Consider the following 6526-nt stretch of genomic DNA (forward strand, 5'->3'; position numbering starts at 1 on the left):
GCCTTCGGGAACTGAGGACTGTGTTTTCCTGGGACTCCTTCACCAGTTGGGGCTCTGTTGGGAGCATTCTGAGTTCCAGAACCTTCCTTGGGAGGCCTGTCTCCTGTCAGTCGACGTGGACCTCCGTCTTCTGGGCACATGAAGAGGGTTTTTAATTGGGGGTTTCCAGTGATCAAAGTCTTTCTTGAGGATGGGGACCACGTTTTAGGTAAAAAACCTTTCCTGAGCTGCCACAATAGTTCCAGGAGATGGGGCCTGGTGCCTGAGACTGGAGGCCCCAGCCCTGACCCCTCTCTCCCAGCGAGGCTGGGGAGACATGTCTGAAGCGGGGTCAGCTCACGTTTTGATGTCTGATTGCCAGAAATCCCCAGTGCAGATCAGGAACAGGGGAAGAGTTTGGTTCCAAGTAGTGACAAGAGGAGGGAGACAGGGTCCGTGGTACTGGCTTCTTTTGCAGCAGACAGCTGGGCCTGGATTCTGACTTGGTCTCCCCTCCTTGGGAGGTGGGGGCACTCTTGCCCCAGGAAAGGTCTCTATTGTGAGGCCTTCCTGGGTCACTCCAAGGCATGTTAAAAATAAACATCATTTAGAATATGCTGCTTGTGGTCCACCTTAATCTGTGGTTGCAGGGGCTCAGGAGAGGCTGAGAGTAAGGAGCTGCTCCTTGGGTTTGGAGCCGGGGTGCTGGGCTCTATCAGTGGCCCCCTGGACACATTTCGGGAACTCTCCGCCCTTGGAAATCTCTGTTCCCATCCTGGAAGTTCTGGGCCACTTCGTCGTAGGGAGTTTCAGGGGCAGCAGAGCATAGCTTTCAGCCCCTCTTTCCTCCTCTCCTGGTAACAGGGGTGGATGGTGCAAACAGTTGGTGCAGAAACAACAATCTGCAGAAGCAGCTTCGGAGAGCTGAGCCAGGTGGCAGCTGCCAGTGGAGGGCTCAGTGCTGGGAGGTGGCCTCTCTGCATGTGGATGGAGGAGTGTGTGAGTGGTCTAGGGGGTAGGGGCCGCCCTGACCCTCGAGGCCAAGTCCTAGGCTCCGTTTGTGTCCTGTTGGGTCCTCTTCCTCCGAGGGAAAGTGGCCTGATGCTGTCAGCTAGGCTGAGTCTGGAATCTGGAATGGGCAGCTTGAGGCCAGCAGGTGTGACCTCAGAGGGAGGACAGCTGGGGCAGTGCTGCTTTCCCTGCCACCCTCACGACCTTCAGGGCCTGAAACGAGGCAGCGGCATCCAGGCTTGGAGCCCAGGCTTAGAAGAAGCCTGTGGGACAGGGCCTTAGGGGCACTGCCTTCTGAGGCCTTCAGCTAGTCTAGCTGGGACTGTGGCTCAGTCTCACAATGGCCTGGATGTCTCCAAGGGGCTGGGGTACACTCTATGTCCACAGCTCTTGGGGACCCTCTCCCTGGGGCTTTTCAATCCCATAATAGTCCTTGGAAGTAAGACTCTGGTGCTCAGAATGGTTTGTAACCTGTCCAAGGTCACCCAGAACCTGGGTCTTTCTGAACCTGGGCCCAACCTCTGTGAAGGATGCTCTACAATGTCACTACGTGGGTAAAAGCGCAGGGCCTTGAGATCCTGAGCTAGACCTTCCCAGACAAAGACTTGAGGGACAACAGTCTCATTGAGCTGCTCGGGGAAGTGCAAAAGCCTGATCCCGCTTTGAGCACACTCGCTTTGGCTTTTAGGAAAATAGCTCTGGTTTCTTGACATTTTGTGTTTTTTTAAAAAATTAGGATTTGGGCCATTTTGGTTTGAGGTTCCACAAGTCGACGTGGCTTGTCTGGCTTTCTGTCTGCCACCTGGCCTGCTTCAAGGACAGAGAAATTTTCTGTTTATAAAACATGCACAGACGGGCTGCCCGGCGGTGGTGGTGGCATCTCATTTCTCTCGGCTCCAGCTCCTTCCAAGGGAGCGGGTAAGTCCGGTCTTCTCTGTCCTGGGCTGGTCACTTAAATGGGCCTGGCCCGGGGCGACTGCGCCGTGGGCACCAGCAGCCGGGTAGTAGAGGGGGAAGTATTGGACATGGGAAGCCGTTCACTACATGTGCGAACTGAAACTCATTGCTAATGACAAAAGTAACACATATACCTGGTAGGAAACTAAAACTCTACAGAATTATTTTTAAAGTAGACAAAATGAATGAATATGGATATAGTGCTTAGGAGAACAGTGCTTAAAGGAAATGAAATGAATTAGTATGTACACAGTGCCTGGCACACAGTGAACACGCTGGACGGGCTTATTAAATATAAATAGATGAAAGTAGAAGCAACTTCCTCACACTCTAGATCTGCTGTCTCCGTCCGGAAGCAGCCAAATTAATAATTTCTTGCATGTTCTTCCAGAAATTTTGAGAGCTTATGTAAGCACATGGGCGCACACAGTAATTTCACTTTGTGAAGGGAGAAGAGAAGGTTATAAAACAGCTTTGAACAGTATGATCCCATTTTCAAAACAAACAAACACGTGTAGAAGGTTATCTGGGAATGAGGCGGTCAGAGTAGGAACGGCGGTCACCTCCGAAAGGTGGGATTGTGGCTAGGTTTTTTTTTCTTTTAGTCCTCTTTTGCTCACTCCTTTTATAGTTCTAAACACTAATTAAAGAGGAGTGCACGTAACTGAGTAAGCGAGTAGATGACTCCGTGGCCCCTGGTGTTGTAAGAGGGCCAGTGTCCTGGCCGGGGGCCCAGGACGCCCGTCACGGGGTTGGCCCAGACCGCCTCCCCTTGGCGCCCTGGGGTCTGCCACTCCGTGATCTGCACTTGGCTCTGCCAGGTAGCTCCAGGCTCCCCTCGGGCCCCCTGGCCTGATGATCCCACCAGGGTTAAACGTCCAGGGCAGCCCCACACATGCTTCCCAGCTTCTGCTGGTGTTTGTTTTGCCACCTCCATATCCACCCAGCAGTTGTGAGGAAGAGACCCTCCTCCGTATGCTGGCCCGGCCCTGGGGGGCCTGACAACCCATCAGGGAATGAAAGCAACACCCATTTGAAGTGAATCTACTTATGCATCCATCCTGAGACCCCGAGTTCATGGCCTGGGTCCCTTGGCCCTGTCAGGCAACCCCCACTGGGTGTGCCTTTGAGATATGAGCAGGCAGGTCGCTTTACTTGTAGCCCAGTCTAACTCCTGCAGTGGCCAGGGGAGCAGGGGTCCTGGAGGAGGGTCCTGAGTGGGCACTGCTGACCGCTCCTGACTTTGTATGCAAGTCTGAGGTCAGACAGACCTGGGCTATGAACTAGGTGCTATTGCTCGCTGGCTGTGGGAGCTAGAGCAAGTAGGTTTCACCTTTCTGAGCCTCAGTTTCCTCATCTCTAAAATCGGGTCCTTCCTCACAGTGCTAACATATCTCCATTCGCAACTCATTCCTTCAGTACAGATTTTTCCAAGGGCCTTCTGCATGCCAGGCTTTACTGGACCCTGTGCGGTCTGCAGACATATAGGCCTCTACCTAGGATACCAGGCAGAACAGAAGACATGCTGTCCAGTGGTGAAAGCATGGGGGCAGCAGGGGAGGCTTCCTGAAGGATAGGAGCTCTGACATGGGGCTAGTGGCTGGGAAGGAAAATGTAGGAGTTTTCACAGCCCTTCTAAATATATGACTTGGCCTATGTCTCACAATAGTAGCAGAATTCCACTTTTGCGGAGGGGACTGGAGGTTGAGCTTATTTTTCAGCCAGGTTGAGTTGGATGATAAGTAGAGGAGGGGATGCCAGACAACAGAGAACAATACTGAGTCCTACCCATCCTCCCCTCTGCTCTTGTCGGAGGGTAACTGGTTGCTTCGGCTTGGAAGCAGGAGAGCTTGAAAACGACCCCAAAGATAGCTTTCCCTGGGTGATCTGTCTTCCCGCTTTCCCACTGCTGCTGCCCACAGGGTTGGAAAAGACAAGATCTTTGGACAGAGCAGCCTCCAACCACAGCTCTGCAACATGCACACTGGAGATCTCGGGCAAGCCTCAGTTTGCTCATTAGGGAAATGGGTATAAGGGCAATGCCCACCTTGCCAAGCTGCTGTGAAGATTCCAGATGGTGCGAGGCACCCACTTAATGCCTAGCACATGCCAGAACGTCTGAGGCAAGGCTGGGGCCTCTGCCAGTGGGGCCCAGTGTCTGGACTCAAGACATTGTCCTTATTACAAAGCCACACACCAGGTCCTAGCTCATCTGGGGTCCACGTGAAGCCTGGGGCTCCGGAGAAATTTCATCCTTTTATTTGGCTTTCGTCTTCCAGACCCTGGCTGAAGACGCCCACCCACCTGCTGCCCTGCTAGACCCCCATCAGGCAGAGAAATTGGGGACCCTCGCAGAGAGAGGAGGCAGCTGTGAGGCAGGGGCCAGGAGCAGAACTGGGTTTGCAGGTGCGAGCTGCAGGAGTGATGGGGTACCCAGACGCTGTTCCTGGGTGATGTGTCCCTCTGGGTGACAGGGTCAACCATGAAACCTGCCCCAGTGCTCTCCTTCCCCCAACACTTCCCAGATCAAGAAGGCTGGGTTTGGTGTTTCCCCTCCCTCCTCTCATCTGTAAAATTGAGACATTACAGTTCCAAAATGGGCTTTGAGCCTGTAAAAATTAATCCGGTTTGGCAGGAGGTCTGCAAATAAACATATTGTTTCGATTGGTGTTGACATTTGGATTGTGAGAAGGTTTGAAAATGTAACTGTAGTTGGGATTTTCCAGCCGATCCAAGTTTTTCCGTGGAGGGGGCTCAACAAGCATAAACTAGTGGCTGGGAGAAGGGCTCCTTTAAACCAGCCCGGGGCACCGGGCAAGGCTGGGGCGTCGGGATCTGAGATTGCGCTTACAGGAGACACAGCTCATGCTCTTTGGGGGCTGGGGTGGGCATTTCAGGGTGCCAAGCCTCTCCCGGCAGTTGGGACAACCAACCCACTCCAGGAGTGCCTAAAACACTTAGAGCACCTACCGTGTGCTGGGCACCTTGTGGTGCAACCTCATTTAGTCTTTGCACCAGGGGGCAAAGTACGCATGATTATCTCCCCTTTACGGACTGGGACACTGAGAATCTGAGAGGCTAAGTAACTTGCCCAAAACACACAGGAGTAAAGTGGGGACTTGAATTCAGGCCTTTCTGGCTCCTGATGGTTTGCCCTACACCACCTACTTTATGCCAGGAACTTTCTGGAAGGTTATCTCACCAAGAGAATGGCTCTTTTCCCTGGGAAACGGCTGAGACTGAACTGAGGTTACCTAAGTCTGCATTGTGTTGGATTGTTGAGACAGCTAGCTCCATCCCATTCCCGGGACCCTTGTGAATTTAAGTCTTCTTTTACACTCCTGCCACCATGGAGGTGGGTCTTGTCCCCCTATCAGCACTCCATGCACCAGGGCTCATCCTTCAGTGGCTGCTGAACCCCCAGAGCCTACCCCTCCCACCCAGCTCCAGCATCCTCAGTCAGGCCCCCGCAGAGAAGCAGCCTAGTTACCTGCAGGAGGGGACAGCCCTGGCCAAGCCCCCTATCCGGGGTAGAGATGCACACAGCTTTCAGCCACGAATCCAGGATGCTGGCCGGGTGGGAGGGGCAGGCACCTCACTTTTGGGAAAGGCTTGGTGATGTCTGCACTTGGCAACTTGCATGTTCCCCAAGGCTCAGCTCCCAGCCTCTCAGCTTCTGAGCTGCAAACACCAATTTCCAGTGACTTCAATCCATCACCAGGGCTCCCTTCTCTTGTCTCCTTCTCAATACTCTGTGCCTGTCCCTGAATGGCTGAATGTAGCTGGGAAACACACCACCACACTGCCTGGTCTCACTCTAGCCTCACCATCAGGAACCTCCTGTGGGCCAGCAGTGCTGACTGGCCATCCTCCAAGTTCATGGCCAGACCACTGCTTTACCAGGTGTCAAAGACCGGATATAGCAAGAATCCTCAAGGGCGGGGCCTCAGTGCTACCTGGGGTAGGCCCCCAGCACCCCCACTCCCTTTGCAGCCTGGAGGACAGGAAAGGGGGTTTGCAAGATGGCAGCCCAGGGCCAGCCCCACCCCCTGGCATCATGGGGTGGTGGTGACCCCATGCCTGGCCACAGTTCTCACTGTCTTCTCTGCTCTAGGGGTAACTGGCAGCCTCCTAGGGGAACAGATGAGGGGAGTCTCTCCCACAGACACCCCAGGCTGAGAGAGACCTTATCTCTGCACCTGAACACATAGGGGCAGAGACCCCTGACCCCTGTCCCCATTTGGTTTGACTCTTCAACACCTTATGCCTCATATTCAAAGGCTCAGAACCATGACCGGAAGCTTAGGGTGTTGGGTGTGGCCTGAGACCACTCTGGGAGCAAGGGTTTGGGCTTCGATCAGTCTGGATGGTTTCTGCTTGTGGGCTGGCTTTGCCTTCAGGAGGGTGAACCTCCACCTGGGTCTGAGGTTCTGGAAATCAGGGAGGTTTGTGTTCATTTCAAGGTTCAGAAAATCACTGTGGTTTGGGGTCATGATAGGGTTTGATTTGCGTGCTTGATGGCAGTGGTGGCCTGTGGGCTCAGAGCTAGGCCTCTGCAAGGTCCCCGTGGAGTCGAGAG

The sequence above is a fragment of the Miniopterus natalensis genome, chromosome 11 (genome assembly GCF_054644295.1).
Source record: "Miniopterus natalensis isolate mMinNat1 chromosome 11, mMinNat1.hap1, whole genome shotgun sequence".
NCBI lineage: Eukaryota > Metazoa > Chordata > Mammalia > Chiroptera > Miniopteridae > Miniopterus > Miniopterus natalensis.